General features: G+C 38.4%; 1 pseudogene; it reads right to left on the reverse strand.

The window, feature by feature from the left end:
* LOC139123794 (guanosine-3',5'-bis(diphosphate) 3'-pyrophosphohydrolase MESH1-like) overlaps nt 1-11,290 on the reverse strand; it is a 79,839-nt pseudogene extending 68,549 nt beyond the window's left edge.
* Between the last annotated feature and the right edge of the window lie 10,854 nt (nt 11,291-22,144).

Genomic DNA, 22,144 nt, shown 5'->3' on the forward strand with positions numbered 1-22,144 from the left:
ACGATTTGTCTTACACCTTTACCGAAATATTCTTCGATTTCTTCAAATGTTGTGTTGGTATCTTCTACAGTGTCATGCAGAAATGCAGCCTGACGAAGGGATGGAAAACACACAGAGAAGTTTAGCTTACAGCGACAGAAAGTCTTAAGTGAGGGAGACAACTAGAGGGCTGCTCCCTTATTGTATGGAAACTTTGAGATAAATAAGTTCTGTTTTCTTGTTTTTTCAAACAAAGTTCTGTTTTTGGTAATTGAATTATGACAGGAAAAACTCTATTTCTGAATTTTAATAAAAAGTTAAATTAGCAGAGAAATTTTTCATTCAAACCACTGTCTCCACTAAAACATTTAGACATAACAGCATAGAGGTATTACACTCTGATTACAGGGAAGTTAGTAATGTGGTTGTTGTTTTTGTTATTTGCTGATAAAATTGAAGAACACTCATTAATTTGTTGTTGCTGTAGTGCGTTCATACTGATAATGTTGTAAATTAATGTAACAGATGACAACTGTACAGTAATTTAACATCAATAGGTGTGAGTTAATCAAAATATTGAGTAATGGACAAAATGCAACACCCCTTTCTTCATTTGAGGTAGAATTTGCATCGGGCGACAGATATTATGAGACACATATTTTACACTCTTTTATGATCTACAACTTGTTGGGGCTCATTTTACAATCTTAGTTTTTTGAAAACGGAAATTTTTTATTTTTCCCAATAGCGTTAATACAGGGATGGTGGCCATTTTGAATTTCAAATACTGGTAAATATCAAGTTATATGTTTATCTGGTACCAAATTTTGTACGGTGACCCATGATTTTCATTCTTCTAGGGGACAAACATACCTGGAGTATTTTGAAATCGCTGACTCAAGCTTCCTTGGATAGAATTCTTGCAACACCTGAGAGAAAGATAAAAAAGTTGAGAAGTGAAAATACTCCGTGATTGAATTAGTACAGGGTATGTGGTGTGCATACCTACACTTCTTTGTAAAGTAAGTTATGGTTTTTATTTTTTCTGACAATAATCTTGACTTCTTGCCTCTTCTTCTGAACACCATCACAAGCAAAATTCCTAAAGATACAGTTTGTAACTTTACATGAATAAATTTTAGTTTGGAAGTAACATCATTAAAATAACGTTTTATAATGAAAGATGTAGTAGACAGGCATTTCTGAGATTAATTTAGATTGCAATATTGAAGACAGCATTGATGGAAAGGAAAATAATCAAATCTGAGTAAAAATAAATTTGCATACTGGTATCATTTGTTTTTTTACAGGGTTTTACTTTGAGGAAAACTGTTTCCAGTTGGTTTTAGCTTAAAGGCCTGTACTGGCACCAGATTGTCTCGTCAGAAAATTTACCCACCAGCTTATAATTTCAATGGAAAACAAAAGGCTATCAGACCTCCATAATCCTAATATTGAGTCCCTAGTAACTCTGTCAGGTATGCTGCCCTCTAGAGTTCTGTGTAAAGATTCAACTAAGGTTCTACACAAAAATTAGAGGGCTGTCATACAAAAGCCCTGGGCAATACAGTGTGTACCTTCAACGGAATTCTTGTGAAAATGACCTGTGGCCGCAGTCACAAATGCATGCATTCAAGGAAATGGATCGCGTGATCAAGAAGTAGGTCATCAAGAACTCCCTATGTTAGTGTATACTGCAGTAATGTGCCAGAGCTGAGAACATCAGCCTTGCATTGATCACATGACAACATGAACTATTTCTGCAATACTGAGGGGCCCTTTCTGCGATCAGCTCTGTACCTGTTTATGGTTGGTTTACTGACACACCTATGCACAATGGCTGCTGCTTCTGAACGCAAGGTTTTGGAAGAAATCAGTGAAGATTTCCTGTGTTGTACCATCTGTCTGGAGCAGTTCAAGTCTCCTAAAATTCTACCATGTCTGCATACATTCTGTGAGAATTGTTTAGTCAGACTGGTTGAGAAGACTGGATCTCTAAACTGTCCAGAATGTCGACAGCAATATCAGCTTCCTGTTGGAGGAGTGCTAGCGATAAAAGGCAACTTCTTTATGAGCAATCTGGTTGAGATTTTCAAGCAAAGACTGGAGTCTATGCAGGGAACTGAGATCAAATGTACAGGTTGTCAAGAGAATACGGCAACTAACAGGTGTGTGGAGTGTAGATACTATCTATGCAACATCTGTGTTAAGACACATAGAAGCTTACCACTAACACAGACACATCGACTGATGACCATGGGAGAATATGAAACAGCAAAATCAACCAGTCCTGTGACACTTCAAGCAGTGGAATATTGCAGTGTCCATACTGAGAACAAAATTGAATTCTACTGTGAAACCTGTCAGGTACCCGTCTGTTCAAACTGCACCATAGTCAAACACCGCATACCAGAACATGTACACAGAGACTTGAAAGATGCAGCAGATGACTATCTTACAGAATTGAAAGCCATGGTTGACAAACTGAAAGTGAAAGAACAGGAAGCTGAAAAGAACAAAACTCTGGCCAAGCAGATACACACTGATCTTACAGAGCAGTGCAGCAGAGAAGAAAGGAAGGTGACAATGAAAGCAGAAGAAATCATCAAGAAAATAAAGCTAGAAGAGCAGAGACTGATAGATGAACTGAAAAACAATTACACAATGAAAATTAAAAGAGCAGCTGCTGATATTGATGACATGGAATTAAAACATGGTAACATTAAGAGTGCAGGCAATTACATAGAGACACTGATGCATCATGGGAATGCTGCTCAACTTCTCACCACAAAGGGTGATGTTGGAACTCGATTCAAGCAATTGATTACCATGGAAACTATAGCAAAGGTTGAAGATAAGGACTTCATATTCACACCACAAGATAAATTCTCTGAGCGTGGAATTCTAGGAATTCTTGAATCTCAATATAACATTGATATTTCCAAGTGTACAATTGAAAACATTCCAAAACAACTCCTGAAAGGTGACTCTGCAGATCTACTGATCACAACCAGAGATTCCACTGGAAAACAAGTCATCCCAAAAAAACAAGTGAAAGCCAAGGTAAGAAAACCTGATGCATCATGGGAAGACATCAATGTAACTGATAACAGAGATGGTACACACAGAGTTACAGTGGCTGGACAATTCGATGGAAAATATCATGTAACCATGACAATAGGAGATCAACCAATACGAGGTTGTCCTGTCATCATACCTGTCATCAAAGGATTGGTGAAGACCATTGGCAGTCAAGGAAGTGCTGAGGGACAGTTCAGCAAACCCTGGAGTGTGGCCATAAACAATGACAGAGACATTGTCACTGCAGATTTTGACAATAATAGGTTGCAGATAACCACAAGAGAGGGTACATTTGAGAAAATTTTGAAATTCAAAGAGTTTAAGAAACCTTTCACACCATGTGATATAGCTATATCAAGTGATAACACATACTATAGTTTAGATGACAACAATAAGCAAGTAGTTGTCAGTGATGAGAATGGACATGTCATCAGATACTTTGGACAAAATGAGTTGAAAAATCCATATGGTATTGGGATTAGTCCTGTAGATGGCAATGTCTATGTGACAGACAGGGATGGGCATTGTGTCAGGATTTATACACAACATGGCAAATACGTTAGGTCATTTGGGTCCAAAGGAAAAGGTCAAGGGAAATTGGATTGGCCCTGGGGTGTGGTGATATCAACTACTGGAATGGTATTTGTAGCAGACTACAATAAGCTGTGTATCAAGGTATTCAATACACATAACAAGTATTTGTATTCCTTTGATTGTCAGAGTGGGGATGGTAAGATGAGAGATCCAAGGGGAATAGCAATTGAAACTGATAAATATGTCTATGTTACTACTACTAGCCCCAGCAGTCTACTGAAGTTTGAGCGTAGTGGTAAGTTTGTTTGTCGTATTGATAGTGATAGTGATGAGCTGAGCAATCCCAATGGTATAGCACTGACAGATGATGTACCTTGCAGGGTGGTTGTAACAGATATAGACAACCAATGCATCAAAGTGTTTGTACAGTGATTACATCAAAATAAATTGTACCAGACTGTGTTTTGTTGATTGATATTGGTCAAATCCAAAGACAAAGATCCAGTGATATTTTCGTGTTCATGATTTCCTTTCCTTAAGAAGCTATCAGTTATTTTGATGTCAGAGACTTCATTCAAGATATTTGACAAAGAAGTTGCAGATAATCATGAGTTTTAATATTCTTGTGATATTCTATAATGTGTGGAATGTTTTTTTCTTTCTATCCTTTCAGTCTTGTATGTAAAAATAACTTTTTACCTTAATGACTATATTCAAGACATTCATTTGAAGATCTTTTTTTCAGATTAGCATTAGTTTTCAATACTTTGTAATATGTGTGTAGAATGTTTTCCCGTCTGTCCTTCGAGAATTTTATAATCTTATAATGTTAATGACTTTATTCAAGACGTAAAACCGAATTGAACTGAAAATGCTGGCATGTGCGCAAGGTTGCTTGCATCATTAAAAAAACTTTTGACTCTGAAAATTTGGCCTTTTTTGTTGTGAGTTATTAAAGTAATTGGTTTAAGTAATCCAATTGTTTCTCAACCTATCATAAATGACATCAAAAAATTGTGAAAATTAACAATAATTTGACATGAAATTTTAGTCTTAAAGTTTACTAAAGTGCCAGTAACTCTATATTTTTATGAGTTGTTTTCATGATTTTTATTTGATATGTCAATTGCCAGTTGTTATTCTACTCCCAAAAGAATTTTGAAACACCAACATAGCAGCTAGTGTGTAAAATGTACTGTAATTGTTTACATTTAAATTCCAGTCCCGACTAGAATTCATTCCTCAACAATAACAGCGCAGTTAACACATGTACAGGCTGAGTTGACAAGCTGAATTCTGTGTATCTCAATATGCTTTGGAGAAACAAGAATGGCGGTTGATATAAGAGAAAACAAAATTGTGGAAAATCCCCAAAGGTTAGCCTGACTGGGCCTTTAAGCAATGGCATTAAACCACAGCACAGTGGTGAACACCTTCATTTCCCTGTACATCGGTTCAACCTCACCATTGAAAACAATGGGGTTAAACCACAGCACAGTGGTGAACACCTTCATTTCCCTGTACATAGGTCCAACCTCACCATTGAAAACAATGGGGTTAAACCACAGCACAGTGGTGAAAACCTTCGTTTCCCTGTACATCGGTCCAACCTCACCATTGAAAACAATGGTGTTAAACCACAGCACAGTGGTGAACACCTTCATTTCCCTGTACATAGGTCCAACCTCACCATTGAAAACAATGGTGTTAAACCACAGCACAGTGGTGAACACCTTCATTTCCCTGTACATAGGTCCAACCTCACCATTGAAAACAATGGGGTTAAACCACAGCACAGTGGTGAACACCTTCATTTCCCTGTACATAGGTCCAACCTCACCATTGAAAACAATGGGGTTAAACCACAGCACAGTGGTGAACACCTTCATTTCCCTGTACATAGGTCTAACCTCACCATTGAAAACAATGGTGTTAAACCACAGCACAGTGGTGAACAACTTCATTTCCCCGTACATAGGTCAAACCTCACCATTGATTTGGAAATAACACCGTTGTAACAATTAAAGTTTCTTGGTCCACTATCTGGTCTACTCCAGCATTTTCAAATACCCAGTATTTGGTTTGGCAATGCAACATATCAGTTTTTTACATATATTTATTGTTGAGAATTGAATGGATCTATGTTTCGTGGCAGTGAAAGCTAGTATGTCTCACATACAATTTGTTTCAGAAATATTTGATGATTCTGCCTTACCGGTGTACAAGTTACGGTTCTTGACGGAGAGATCAACTACTTGAAAATTAATTCAAAAAAAGATAGCAGTAAGAGTGAAGATAATACTACACACAAACAGTGTATTGTATTTATCACTAGCAGCCTACCTGTAGTCGTTTAGGTTAAGGACTTGGTGTATAGTGGATTTCCCATGAGAAGAAACATTTTTGTTGGTATCAAAGGGTGTGTGTATTCACAAAATCAAACCACATGTGGTTGTGAAACAGGTGATACAGAGAGATTATAACAAGTATCTGAATGTTTATTTCAATATCGATATCCATCTTTGTGACTGAACTAAACTGAACTGATCAGCACTGGTATCAATAGAGGAACTCAAATCGCTGCCCTAACTTTGATAGCGATGTAAAACTATTCAAATAACAAGGATATAGATATTCCTCATCACTCTGAACTATTTTCATTACCACAGGTGGTTGTAGTGATTCCCAAGGCTAGGGTATAATATGAATGATCCTAAAGCTACCCTTGTATGTCTGCGATAACAGTGCGCTTTATTAATGCTGCCTTGATGAATCTAGCAGTGATGGTGGATGCATGAATTAATAGTTCTATCTTTTGGGTAACTCTGCATGCAGGTTAGCTGTGAATAAGCCAGATGTGCTACTCTGGCGTATTGATCATGCTTGGGTCAGGGGTCATTGCCAGAGAACTGTCGCAAGCCCTTGGTCAGGGTAGGCTTTTTCGGTCACTTATTGCAACACGGATCGGTGTCGTCGAATTAAATGTAGCTTGCAAAATGAAGAAATTAGTTAATCTTTGAATAAATCACCCTGTACAGGCCTGCTTTATTATTGACTAGAATACACTACAGAGTAAAAGTTTACAACTTGAGCAGAAATTGTCGACGGCTCACAGAAAAATGTGCAAAAATGTGCGTTGTTACAGTCGACGTAGTTAGCATGGTTGGGAGATTGGTTGTAGATAGCAATAAAGAGGGTAGTGCATGGTTGTTTATTCAAAGATTAACACATTTCATCATTTTGCAAGCAAAATCAACGACAACAGTTGGTGTTGCAATGGACAACTGAAAAAGTATATGCATTAGCAATGACCTCTGACCCCAGCATATTTGATACACCACAGTTGTGCCCCCGACAACACAGAGAGCAAACAAGCATCTTGGTGCTACCATCCATGCATAGTGCATGGAGGTACTACAGTGCTTCCTCCATGCATAAAGCTACATGTACCTATAGCTCTGTGTGGCAAGGCTGTGTGTTACCAGCTATGGCTTCCCACCACAGAGAGGCCTTAAGTCGGTAATTCGCACAGAGCTAAAAGTTACCCTGCAGGTAAAGCAGGAGGGGCACCATATTACAAGTGGTATCCACAAACTGATGACGTCAAATCGTCGTACACAATTCACAGTCCCATAATTACAAGACGTCTTTGTTTTGTGTACGGTGATTTGACTGCATCAGTTTGTGGATACCACTTGTAAAATGTTGCCCATGGAGGTACAAGCTTGACATCTTGAGAGCTCCTAGGATGTGTGGTGTGTACTTGATCCATGCTTGATCCAAGCCTTTTATAATGCAGAAACATTTGCATCTGCAGTACCATAGCTTGAGATTTTCCTTAGAGTTGTGGGTTGAACAATAGACCCTGAGAAAAGGGTGGAGGGGAAAGGTGGGCTACCTTTCCCTACCATCCAAATCGCCTGCCAGGAAAGTTGGGGTCTACTGAACTGTAGCGCAGGTCCTATGTGTGGTGGCGGGGGCACAGACCGTACAGGCTGTATATGCAAGGATAATCAAGGAGTAAGCCAATACTGAACTGAATGTAAGTTGAACCATATAGACCCTCGAGGATCTTTTGTTGAACCACAGCCACCTGTTGTCTATTCTGCTCTGCGTCTATATATGCGCCCTATAGACGTGTGTACATATGCCTGAGAAGAAGAAAGTCAGGAAATCAAATGGCTATTCGTATAGGGACATTTTGCCACCATGTATCTTCGACGATCGATTTTACTGTGAAAATTAGCAAGTTCATCAGTCATGTAACCCTCAATCGTTCCCTATCGTCCTCAAAATTCATACCTGATACTTAATCTGTTTCAAAAACGGTCGTTTCGTATGATTTTCGGCCGAATTGGACAGTTAAATCGCCAAAACAGAACGTGAGCAACATTCTGGTCAATTCACAGTGAACCTTGGGCACCTCCACTCACAGGCGTACGGAATGTTTCCTAGATCGTTGTCGGATGGGAAGTGACTGACACTGTACTGTGAGGCCGAAGGCCGAACCTCGGTACTGTATAAGAATACTGTATACTTATACTGTATGAATACTGTATTCTTATACAGTATCGAGGTTCGGTCTTCGGCCTCACAGTACAGTGTCAGTCACTTCCCATCCGACGACGATCTAGGAAACATTCCGTACGCCTGTGCCTCCATTATACTGACGTTGGCGCCGCCTACCAATGAGCATAATGAGGGGTGACTGGAATGTTGCTCACGCTTAGGCCAAAAAAATGATTTGTTTCTCGTCAGCGCGCACGTCACCTCAAAGTGTGCACGTCGAGACATTTTTTTGAATTTTCAGGGTCTCGAAGCAGTTCTCATCCGCCGCTGGGTGGTGGCGTGTCAGCACCGAGGTCAAAAGTTCGCCATCATTTCTTGTTTTAGGCCTATTTTACCCTGTTCCAAACCATTTACTTTTCCCAAAACCCACTGTAGGCAGGCTTAATTAGCATGTACCGAGCAGGGGAGTGTGGGTAGTCTCTCCTAGAAGACATCCTATAATGGAGGTGCATACCAGAAACAAGCATGGCTGACCTCCGTTGGCCCCCTCTTCTGTCTATGGTTGGCATGGCACGTAATTTATAGCTTTTGTAGCCGCTATTCAAGGCATTGAAATATTTATATCCATCCAAATAACCCAGGGGTCAAAGATCCTGAAGCCCCTTGGCCTCGTCGACGTTTATGAATCAACGACGCTGTATAAACTGTACGAGGATCTGTCTCGTGATGTCTTGCCTTCTAGCGACCAATTTGTTCTGAACGATAATCACCGTGACTGTTCAGTAGAAGCGAACATTGCCAAGGATTATTAATGTTTTGGCAAGGTACTGTCTTCCGAACTCGGCCGAAAATCACACAGTTCACGCCTGATACTTCATCTACTTACAAAATGCTCATTTCCTATGATTTTCGGCCGAGTTCGTAATGCTTCCAAGTTGCAGGTAAAAACAACGTCATGATACGTCGTGGCATCGTTATTTTAGGACGAGTTGATGTAGCGGCCGCCGCGTGGCTATTTTACTATAGGTAAGCGGACGAGTAGTAGGCGGTTTACGGAATTTAACGGTACAGTTTGCCAGTAAAACTCCGAGGCCCGCAGGGCCGAGGAGTTTTATGGCAAACTGTACCGTTAAATTCCGTAAACCGCCTCCTACGAGTTCGCTTACCGTGTTATACCACGAATTTGCCGAGTTTTAGAGCCTTGTTTGCACGCCGAAGGTTTTTATTTGTGATTTTAGTGCAGTGCACGTTGAAACTTTGGCAGGAAAACATTGACGTTTTGACACCTTGTTGAACGAAAGTATAAAAAAGCAACCCATGATTGGATAAAACAAAGTTGACATGTGTTGCTATTGTAGTGCGATGAAGTGGTTGAGCACCTGGTTTTATTTGAATTGTATGAATTTGCTTGATTGGTTGGTTGGTTGGTCGTATGAAGTGAAAAGGTGTTTGCAGATCGACGTTAAAGTCACGCTTTGCACAGTACAATAAATTACCCACAATTCTCTTGATTTGTATCCATGAAGGTTACTTTTCTAAAAACTTTTCCAGTTCTGCATGTAAGCACTAATGTTCAGCATCAGAATAATTGTTAAATAATATCCAGTAAAAGTACATTTAGAAATTTCAACAAAAGTTTCAAAATAACCATTAAACAACCATGGAAGTCATGTTCTGTAGGTACTACAAATGCCATACTTTTAGGCAGCAAGTTATGACGAACTGAAGGGGTCATTCTCTGAGAAAACTAAAAATGCAAATTTCTTTTGTCATTTCCATTGGAAAAATTCAATATCATTTTGTTTCAAAAAACAGGTGCAACTGGTCTTCCTACTTTCCATCATATTATTCTATATGGCTGAAGACACAATCAGTGGAAAATTTTACAGAAATGCTATCTCCTCTCTCAATCTTGAATAATTTTCCAAATCATTTAAAATGAGAATTGAGAAGAATGGTGTCCTTAAAAGTACGTTTTCAGAATTTTTACAAGTAGTCTATGAATTTGTCTACACATGGCAGACCTGGTAGACTTCTCTGGGGAATCTCTGAGGATACAAATCGCAATGAATTATGGGAAATTTACAGTACTGTGCTTTGCTCATTTGGGTCGAAAACTTTGAGCAGCATACATGCAATTGCCGAGTCGCTCTACGTAGTTCGATATGGCGGATGAAGTACAAATGAAAGCTGTATCCGTTGCACTTCAACTACCAAAGCCAAAGATGGAAAAGAAAAGTCCCCTGTCACGCCAGTGCTTACGACCACAATCGGAAGACCAAGCTACACAGCCACGTCAGAGAAAGGCGCAACAGAAACTGCAAGTACAAAAAAACAATATGTCTAGATCCACAATGACTGCGGTACTGCGTGTGTGTTTTCTATAGCTTGATTTTAACTCTACCAAAGGCGACTGAAATCTCCACATTCAGTGTTTGACAACTGACTTTGAAGTCTTAAATTTCAGCTTCGAATGATCATGATAACAATAACCCTAACACAGAAGTGATATTTGCAATCAATACCGTTATTTCACGGTGACCTGTTATTGATTTTGAGATGTACAGTCATACAAAAATAATTCAGTCTGGTGATTCTTTTAAAGTACTGTCTTTACTCTGTACTTGATGATGAAATAAATTCCTTCTGGTTAATGTCTCGCATTTGGTTTTTTTACTCGTCGCCACGTGATTTTCTTTTGTTTAAAAAGTGTCCATTTTACAAGTTCTTTTGTTTAAAAGTGTCCGATTTACTAGTAAACCGGACAGTTTTTAACAAAAGAACTGTCCGATTTACTAGTAAATCGGACACTTTTAAACAAAAGAACTTGTAAATCGGACACTTTTTAAACAAAAGAAAGCCTGGTGGTAATTATAAAATATTCGGTTATGGATATAAGAAAGCATGGTTAGAACAATGGGCACGAGGCGGAGAGTGGTATAACTATGCTTACACGCGGCGGCCGCTATGTATCGAACCACACGTAACTGTGGTACAGGGCTACCTTCATGGGTACAGTAACCGTGTACACAGAGCAGAGATTCAAAATAAAGAATCGCGGCTTACCGATAGGGTGGTTGATATACGGCGTTTTATTGGGGCTCTTCCGTCGTTGGCCTCTGTGTTTGATTGCCGCAAAGTCGATGTATTCAACAAGTGCCTGTAAATTTGACCCTTCGTCAGCCATATTGACACTTGAGTCAATTCCACGCCCTCAGTGTCAAGGGATCAAACCGTGTCATGTCATCACACCACAGCCTGGGGGCGATGCTTGAAAAAGTTTTGCATGAGCGCCGCCACAGTTTTAATAATGTGTTTAATGTGTTAGTTTGCCATAATAGAGGGTACACTTTTGTATGTTGGTTTCGAGATTCATGCTGCTGTCCCCAGTGGTAACGCTGTGCTTCGAACGACAAAAACAAAATTCTACCTGTTCAGTACTAAATTTGCATAATATTGGGGAAGGCGGGAATTTTCGTAAAATATAGAACAAACTTCTTTTTGCTGCATGCTACCGGCCTTCAAATAGAGCGTGAAGTGGAAGACCAAAAAATAATATTGTGAAAATTAAGAGATATTTATCTGTCATCAAGGCTCATTCTACCTTAAGAGCGAAAATGTCTGCTATCCTCAACGTCAGCTTTATTGGGAAGAGACATTTTTCTATATAATATCAATAAGAATAATAAGGCGAAGGATTCATTTTCTACACTTTTCGTGCAAATGTTAGACCAGAAAAGAAGTTATGAATTGGAGAATTTAAACAAAATTGTTCGTAAGGAAAATTCCACTTTAACTCACCAGCCCTCGTTGCCTTAAGGTAAAATGCGCTTTGTAGACATACATCTAAGACTAAGCTGTCAATTGTTTTCAACTCTTTTCTGATCCATGATTTTGGGGGCTCATTTTGAAGCTCTTGAAGTAAAGACAAGTTTCACCGTCTTTTGAAATTCAAAAATTGTATTTTTCCTCATAGAGTTAACACTGGGATACCATTTTGAATTTCAAATATCGATAAATGTAAGGTAATTTGTTTATCTGGTATCAAACTTTGCACGTTGACACCTGATTTTTAGTATTGGTTTGGTAAGAGAATGGTTTAAAGTTTCATTGAGGATAGTTTGAGCAAAAGTGTAAGTCTTCACCTTTCAGGGGCATCCCGCCTTACGACTGCATTACTCTTCATCATGGATGCTTGTACCTCCATGTGTTCATACACTTTCTTGTATCTGCCTCATCCCCCGTACGTGTCATCTCTCCGACGAATTCCTGTTGAATCATTCTCATCAAGGACATCATCAAAAGTTCAAAATAAGATTTAAAAAGCCTCCACTAGTTTCACATAAATGCTACACTATTTGAAAGTCATTCGGCCAATAGTCTGTCAGTTTCCCAGCCTTTGGAAAGTGGAAAACAATTGTTTAATGTCAGCTAGGACCCTCTTTAGATAAAACATAAATCCCTGATACTGAAGTTATCAGAGTTTTTATCTCCTAGTTCGCTCTAGAGATTCTTCTCAAAATGTCGCCCTCCCACTTCTCAGCAATAGGGTCTACCAATCGTATCATAAGTTGTGAGACAATGCATTGGATACTGGATACTTTGGTCGGCGACATTGGGAAATAAATTTAAAGAATAAAAACCACCCAGGACATCCGATGTTCAACTTTTCAAGATCTCTGAGAGACTTCATAGTTGTGTGCTTGAGATGTTTATTCTTAACGGCAAGTAGCTGTAACTTTTGATGTTTTTTCACTATGTTTTTGTATGTATACTAAAATTATTATTTCTTGTTCTACGTAATCCCCATAGCATGTTGAAACACCCACTACTCAGCTTACCAACACAGTGTCAGTATGTGTAAGACACACTATTAATGTTTACATTTGAATTCTAGTCCAGACCAGAATTCACAAATGTTGAACACTATGTTGACAAGCTAAACGCCAAGTATATCAATATGCTTTTGGGAGTAGAACAAGAAATTGTTGTTTACATACAAAACAAACACAGTGAAAACATCACTAAAAGTTACATCTGCCTGCCCTTTAAAAAGGCTGCTGGAACTATTTCACTTTCACTCCAGTTTTCTTTATTATCTCGGCGGCTTAAAATGATATAGAACTGATGAATATTATGTACTACACTAAGAAAGTACGTAAAATATTTCGTTGTGAAACTAACCTAGTTTGATTAACTTTAAAGGTAGGTACTTCAGAGTCACCAATTCTGTGGCCCTGTTTTGGTAAAGATAACGCTTTTCCACAGAAATCAAATTTTACACCAAAAATTATCACAATTGCTTTCCAAAATATACATCCAGTAGAGGCTCTTTTTGATAATCTATGTGTTATTCGAAATTAGCATTTTCAGTTACCACTAACCAAAGCTAGACTTATTTTTTTACATACCCACATCCCTGTGTATGGACAAACAACTGGGAATATGCTAGGATATCATTGTGAACGGGTTTGACGTAGTCCGAACAAACATGACGTACATTAAGACTTTAATGGTCTGTACGCAACTAAGGATCGTCAAGTTTAAAGTTCATTCGTGTATTAAATGTCAAACGTTGTTTTTAGTTTTTGTAGGAGTCTATGATCTTCTGACTTGGAAAGTGAAAATCCAGAGTTCGCCTCTAGTGATAGCTCCGTGTATGAAGTTGCCATCAAGTGTCAATGTCATGAAGGATGGATCTTTAAGCTCTCTCTTCCTCGAGTGATGGTCCAGTCATGGCGATGGAATACTTTCCCATTTCCTGAGGCAAGTTCTGCCAGCGGTTTTTTGAAGGTGATTTAACTGTCAGCTTTGGATGCTTCGGAAAGTTGGAACTCTGCAACTTACGACCACCATCCAGCAACTTCACGTCTTCGGTCTTGTCTGAGTCTAACGTTAACTCGGCAAAGGGTGAATTCGTGGACGCCATTTCTTGGTCTAGATCAAAACAAAACACTGAAAAGGAATGTCCCTAACATCTATGAAGAATTGTTAAAAGCAAACAAACAAACAAAGCTAAGTTCTGGAAGACGGTAGAAATTTGTTGAAAAGTGAAATAAATGTTCATCTTAAACAATTGGGCCTTATATGTGACTATTAATGTTTTCTTTTCAGGAACGCGACAAAAGAAAATCATGTATACATTTTAATCACCTCCTCTGAAACATAATTATTCAAAATCAATTTTGCTAATAAACAATGCATGACTAGCTACACTTGGTTCCAAAAGTAAAGTCGATGTACATCGTGGGTATTTTAGCCCACTTTGAAAATATGGCTAGCGTGTGAACCTACAAATACTGTAGATCAATGTTTGTACATAGAAAACGGTACAAAGAGGTATACTGTACAAATTACTGATTATGCAACGATTCTTCATAGTCAATTTTGAGATCTTCCGCTAGACAGGTCGCACTGGAAGGTGCACCCATTGGCGAGGTGGTATGCACCTCGAAGTGAAAGTCTTAATTTTGACTCAAAATTTCCTCAATGAAACTTTCAACCATTTTCTTGCCAAATTAAATGTAAAAATTAGGGGTCACCATGAGAAACAAATTACTTAACATTTTTACCAATATTTTCAAGTCCAAAATGAGATTCGGAATATCTGTCCTCGCAGCGCATTCTACCTCAATATGCGAGCTGTCACTACAAGGTAAAAGACTTGTGGCTGTGACACAAACCGTCAAGAATGCAAGTAGTACTGGTAACACTGAGGAGTATTACCACAAGCCAACATTCATGTCGATGCTATAACTGTATCCATTTATAACGAAAGTACTATTGTCAAAGCATGTTACTGGCATGACGTGCACTAAGGCATTTGTCATTAAACAAGTCCAGAATGTGTACTCTTATTTTTAAATGCAGCTTAAGCTTATGGGATGGATACGAATTGCGAAAAGGGGGGACTTGAACGATTTGAACGCAGGTGCGCCAAAAAATTTACTCGCTCAAGTTACTTACTGAAGGCAGTTAAATTTAATTTCCTATACCGGTATGTTTCCGCCAAACTAAAAAAGATTTTAGGCATAAAATAGCAATGATAAAAAGTTATGTATTCTATTTTCACCGTATTTTTAAAATTCTGTTATATAGAACAAGATTGAAGTTCGGAGGTCCAACAGCCACTGTATAAAATGTAATTTCTACCATAGTATAGTCGTTCAGTATTCAGCAAAAACTAGTTTTGTCATACAAACAAAAGTTTCTTAGAAGAAACGGATATGGCGCGAAAAATCTCACATTCATTAACCACTGACTAATTGTATGGCGTGAAAGCCTTACCTTAAAATCGGTAAAAAGAAGGAAGTTTCCTGAATTTCAATGGAGTGACATATCAAATACAAAATTAGCATTCATATGAAAGTAAGAAAGTGTTACACTAGATTGGGAAGGAAAAAATTACCTACCTGCGTTTTTGCAAATCGAAAGATTGAATTCAGAGTCACCCAGTGACAGTGTGGTGTGTTTACACCCAAATGAGTCTTTTTAGTGAAATGTAAGCAGGAATGCGACTCAACCTTTTTATTCGGAACAGCGCTAGTGCGTACAATCGTCACATATTGCTACGCGTGGAGCTAAATAGTCATCCGGAAGTGGAGTTTATTAGAATTAGATTCGAACAGTGGTGATGAATGTATTCCCGCAGTGTTGTCATCGTTCATCGCTGGAGATCTTGATTGAAATATTCCTTTCTGAGTCGGTGTAAGATCGTGAAATTACTAATTTTTTATGCCACTCCCTACCCTTTCCCTTCAAGGGTCATGATGTTCTGTAATGCGTGGGTGGCTATTCCTGCAAGATTTATACTTCTTCAAGCGTAAATTTAACTATTTTGAATAACAAGTCTGTTTGCTTGTAGTTTGACCTATCAGGAGTTCTGGGAGGAAAAGTGGCGAAACAAGGATTAAAATTGGATTAAAATTTGTAAAAAATTTCAGACATATTGAATTCACAAAATATAGACTGAAAAAGAGTACGAGTCCAGTTTACAAAAATGTTCAATGCAAAGATTATCTAAAAATATATAAATCCCAAATTTTGAAGAAACACATTGCATATATCCTTACTTTGTAAACATTATTATGATTTAATGGTCCCTTACAGCGCATTTGGAGTGACTAAAATTTCTAAATGTCGTCTACGGTAGTTTGATTTGCCTTTTACAGGCAACTGGTTGGTTATATTTCTCTACTTAGGGAGAGGTACATGTAAGTCTATGATAACGGGATTACTACGTTTATACTTACCAATCTGTTTTCATCGCTTCTTCTGTCACTGCTGAACTTTGGTGTTTGGGCTATATGCTATAAGGCGAGAGAAATTTTAATATTATGGGATTTTACTAGATTATAAGGTAGAATGCGTCTCGGGGACAGATATTCGGACTCTCAAACTTTCGCGATTCTATTCTGATCTACCACTTGCGGTAGCTCATTTTAAAGCTCTTGTCGTAAGACAGATTTTCAGTCTTAGTTTTCCGAAAATTGAAAATTTTATTCCTCTCTATAGAGTTAACACAGGGATGGCGACCATTAAATATCGGTAAATTTTGGGTAATATGTTCCCTAGTATCAAAATTTGCTCGCTGAACCCCGATTTTTATTCTTGAGTTTGAAAGAGAATAGTTGAAAGTTTGCTTGTTGAAAGTTTGAGCAAAAAGTTTTAGTCGTTCATTTTGGAGGCGCATACTACCCTAAGGAAAGCTTACGGCTGCAAGTTCTTTCTTCTAAAAATAGCACACGCCAAAAACCCGAGATAGAATATGTTGAAACTTGCCATGCGTTTTCGACAACATCGTTGTATAATTAAGGTAGATTGTGCTTCGATGGCAGATATTCGGATTCTCAAACTTTTACGATACTTTGTCAATCTACAAATTTTGGGTCTCATTTTAAAGATGATGAAGTAATTAAATTATTTGCCAGCTTATTTTTTGTGAAAATCGAAAATTTAACTTTTCCCATAGAGTTAATAGAGGGATTGCTATCATAGGAATTTCCAATGTCTGGAAATATTGGGTAAATATTTCTCAAGTTCAAAAGTGTTTGTTTTCATGCTTTTTTCAAGTGAATGGGTTGAAAATATACCATCGGAAAGATTGAGCAAAAGTATAACTCTTTCAATTTCGAGGCACTTATTACCTTAATGGTTTGCCAAGCAAAACCTGTAAACATGTCGTACACATTTCAGACACAACCATCAGCGATCACTTGTGACGACACTATAACCTTACCCAAGCCGAGGTGACTGTTGCCTGCTGCTATTTTTCATGTATCGATCCAACATGTATCAATGCGCGCTATATCAGACGGAGTTGTCTGTCCTGTGGTGTGAGGTCTCAGTAAGAACTACACTGAGTGCTCAAGCAGAAAATTTTTGCACTAAAATTTTGTGAAATACAGGAGCTATATATATGCAATGACCTTTATAAAGTAAGAGTGGGCGGAAAAGGTTCAATAAGACATTTTCAGATGGTGTCTGGTGTAATCACTGTCTGAGTGTACAGGAGTTTGTTCCTCCGTGTTTAACTAATATTGTACACAAATGATCGATGGCCTACAAACGTCATACGCTTTTATGGCAGTATATCTGGCCTGAACACTGATTAATTCATAGTCGACATATAAAAAATCAAACTGAATGACTCAAATGGTCCATGGCTGTATGTAAGTTTGAGACTTATATTTAAAATAAAAAATATTAACATTTTTATAGATTTCTGTGCGATCTCGGGCTCAACAGAATTAAGTAGGGAAGGCTTTGGGATGGGGAAGGTCAATAACATTTGAAAGCACTGCACTGAATTTTACAGAAGAGACAAAGGAAATTGTAGTTGAATTCAACAGAATGATTTCAAGGGGGAAATATGGCCAAAGTAAGAAAATTATGTGTTACGTCAAGTCAATATTCAGAAAGGTAGTTTGGTAAACGGTTAAAAACCATGCAAAAATTAACACAAAATCATGGTTCGATGTTTGTAAGAACTGTAATAAGGAAGTTTGTGATTGCAATGGTAGTTCTACTGTCATGCCGCTACACTAATCTTTCTAGGGTTTGCGTGACCCAAGTTAACAAAAGGCGTAAAACATCAGACTATGATATATGCCTTACAAGAGGCTGGCAAATTATTAAATCATTAATCATTAGCTCTTGACCAATCAGCGATCGTAGTAAATTTGCAGCAGTGACTTCCACGTTGCGATCGTCGACATAACCGTACTCGGACGTCGTTACTGTGTAAAAATTAAAATGTCAACAAGTTTCATATGTATATTGTGATGTGTGGATTGTTTTTGATGTTTTCGACTAAGATTATGATAATCTATCGCCAATAAATTGAAATGTGTAGCTTTACGGCACAGCAACGCACAAGCATCGCCATGCTTGTTAGGTAGGACAGCAGCGTACATGCCAAGCATGGTCGGTAGACAGCTGAAAAAAAATGTAGTCCATGGGCCGTGCGCCGGCTTTTTCTACCGACGCTTCACAGCCAGCACGACAAAAAAAGCCGCTGCACGGCCCGTGGCTATAACTATTGCAGCTAGGCTGTTAGAGAAAGTTGCGATGCGCTTGTGCGATGGATGAACAGACATCGTAACACACACCCACACACGCAAACAAAAGATACATTCCAGTTCTTGCACAGAAACTCTTGCCATCCCACAGCAACATTGAATGACCTTGTTAACGGCGGAACATTACGATACATTACAAAATGCACAACGAAGCCAATTCTAATTTTACACAGAAAGTAAAAGAGTGAACTAGAACGTACCATCGGAGAAACAGAATATACAACAAGAAGTAGGCAACTGGAACAAAAAGCAAAACAAAACAAAACAAAACAAAAACACAAACAATGCCACGGACGATACTCTAGTTTTCATAACAGCACGCAGTCAGAACTAAAAGAATCGAACAAGCCTACAGAAAACTGGAGTGAACTGGGAAAAGACGAAACACTAAAATTCTGTTCCAAAAGCCACCAATCGTTGTAGACCTTTCAAAAGCAGTTTGCTGATTGGCTAACAAGTTAACTCATAAATATTTAATTAGCTTTCCTTGTATGACGTTATCGTAGCTACAGCAGAAAAGTACTTCGATAAGCAACCAAAGGCGATCAAATGTTTTCTCTCCTACATTATCATGATTGATTGTATCAGAATTGGCGCAATCTTTTTTATATATCAGAGAGGATGAAAAACATTCCTCAAATACAAAGCAATCGAAACAATGCGAAAGTATTGGCAGCCACCGACTGTACGTCATGCTGGACTCAAGACAAGGCCACATCACAAATTAAACATAATCCTAGGGGGTATGTTTCTAAAGTTTATCATGAAACGCCCCCCATGACAAGTAGATTGCTACAGTAAGGGATTAAATAATAAATAAAGCATGTACATAGCAAATGACACTCATTGCCTCTGACCTAAAGCTCCCTCTATAACGAACGTTTGGAATTTCTAAAATGTGACGATGAAATTTTGATGTGTACTTCACCAGAGTATGACAAATTCCTGAAATATAGCGTTGGGAGTAGGAAGTACAGCCAAGGCCCTAAGACAAAATTTTAATATTATTCAACGTATGACACATATGAGATGTATATGCGGCGCACAATGCAAAATTCTGCCATTGATTATTGACGGCTCCTTTGAAGATGCCAAATTCAAGAAAAATTCAAATAGCTCTCTGAAGCGACCAAGACAGCATAGTTGCTAAAGAAACAAAAGTATTTAGATACCTGGCAAGTCTTTTCTCGAAGGTTGACATAAATATAGTTATCGCCAGGTGGAGTCATTCCCGAAGTAGGCGAGAGAGATGATTAATAATGAAAATTAAACATCATTTGACGGGAAACTGTAATGCATGTCTGAGTTCACTCATGTACTGTCACGAGCAAAGTCTATACAAAGGTTTGGTGCTCTCACCTTTGATACAAAGCTTCTAATAAATATCACTGAATATACAAATAAGCAGTTTGTCAAGAACAATTACATAGATGTACTTCTTGAAGAAAACGAATACGTTTTCTTATGTCGAAGTGTAAAATAGTAGTTCTGGTGTAAAATATGCAATTCTGCAGATTTTCGATCGTATTCAAACTAACAACCAGAGTCACCTGTGGTCTATTCCGCTTTGTGTCTATATGCCCCATAGACGTGTGTATATATGCCTGACGTGTGTACATACGCCATATCTCAGGCATATGTACACACGTCTATGGGGCGCATAGGCCCAGAGCGAATTAGACCACAGATGACTGTGTCACAACGTACGGCACCCAGTCACCCAGGTGACACCACAGTCAAAATCGCTCGGCCGAATCCCCACCCGTACAAAAGAGTGGTTGACATTCAATAAACTGTCAATACCTGAGCTTAGTTGCGACCCCTCCACACCCTGAAGGTTCATGAAGCAGTCGCACTAACATACTCGGTATCACACATCGCTCACAAAAGTTATTGCTGAAGAGTGAATTTTAGTTTGTACAACTATCTAGCTGTAAACAATGACATGGGACATTTGAGCATACCCATACCTGAACAGGCTTTAATGTTAAGATAAACACATGACACTTTTTGATATGATTTTAGGAGTATAACAAGAAAATATTAGACTAAAACTAGTGGAAAAGGAATAAAACTAACAGCTCATAAGCTTCAACGTTGGCCTAAATGTGTAAATTTATATGAGAATATAACCAACTGGTGTTATTTGTGTACAAATTATTTGTAGGTTGAGTAGATTGTAAAAGACGATATTTTTGACATATGTCAATTTAAGAGGTGGAGTTAAGTTTATCTACTGTTAATATTTATCTTACGCTACGGTGAATTGCGGGAGAGGGTGTTATCTAAGGTCTTCTGAGATATTAAGCCAGGCTGAATCTTTATCAAACTTTATTTTAGTGTGTATATAGACGACCTATCAACACTAGTCAACCATCTTTTATACCGGTATGTGGAGAAGAGTTTAAAATAAATTTCAGAGTCTTCGTTAATTTCCCGTAGTCATGTGCAAACTTAATACATTGAGTATATTTTGCAATGTCTAGTCTGGAAACAAATTCAGTTGTCAAAATTACATTGGGCATTACTCACATACAGTCTGTACTGACCAGTTGAACAACAGGCATTTTTGACCAATGACGCAACATAAAAAAATTGTATTTTACAAAACATTTGCTCAAATAACACATTGCAACCGACAGAGCTTATTGTTGTCCGAAATTTGTCAGGTTTATGACAGAATATTGCCAGATGGTGGTATCTGCGTATTGATAATATGTACGTTAATAAGATTGTCGGAGAGATGCTAATTTACGGGAAGGAGTCTTTAGTTTATCTACAGTTTATATTTATCTTATGTGTCGGTGCGTCACGAGACAGTGTGTGCTATTTTTGGTGTCCCGAGATATTCAGCCTGCCTGAATCCGGATCATGACTTTATTTTGGTGTGCCTATAAATGCAACTGCTGATGTCTTCGTTGAGTCCCTTATTTTGTGAATTACAATCCAAAGAGAATTTCTAAATTATAAACACTAGGGAGCCACCTCTTGTGTTTGGAGAAGATTTACAAGATAAATTTTACTGTTTTTACGTCATCCTAGCGTCATCTCATCGCCATCTATCAAGTACATGTTGTATCTGGGAGGATTCAGATGCATCTATGCACCAAGTATCTTTTGCCTTGTGCGCGCGTGCTTCATGAACTTAACAGCCTGTGGAGGAGATCGCAGTCAGAAAAATTGTAAACATGGTAGCTCGGTTATTGAACCACACTCTCAGGATTGAGTGGAAACAAGAGTGGTTTTGACTGTGACGCCCACGCTAGATGAATGGATGCGTTGTGAGTTCGAATCGCACCGAGACTTTACTGAATCCATTTTTGTTACCGATTTGTTTGAGGCGTCAAACCGGCCATATGTGATTAGAACAGTCCCAGTTATTATCCATTTAGAAATCTATACCTACACATACAGGTCAAGTCATCGATTAACAATACTTGCTGTCGGCATATTCTTCAGTG

The sequence above is a fragment of the Ptychodera flava genome, assembly GCF_041260155.1.
Source record: "Ptychodera flava strain L36383 chromosome 23 unlocalized genomic scaffold, AS_Pfla_20210202 Scaffold_23__1_contigs__length_28996876_pilon, whole genome shotgun sequence".
NCBI lineage: Eukaryota > Metazoa > Hemichordata > Enteropneusta > Ptychoderidae > Ptychodera > Ptychodera flava.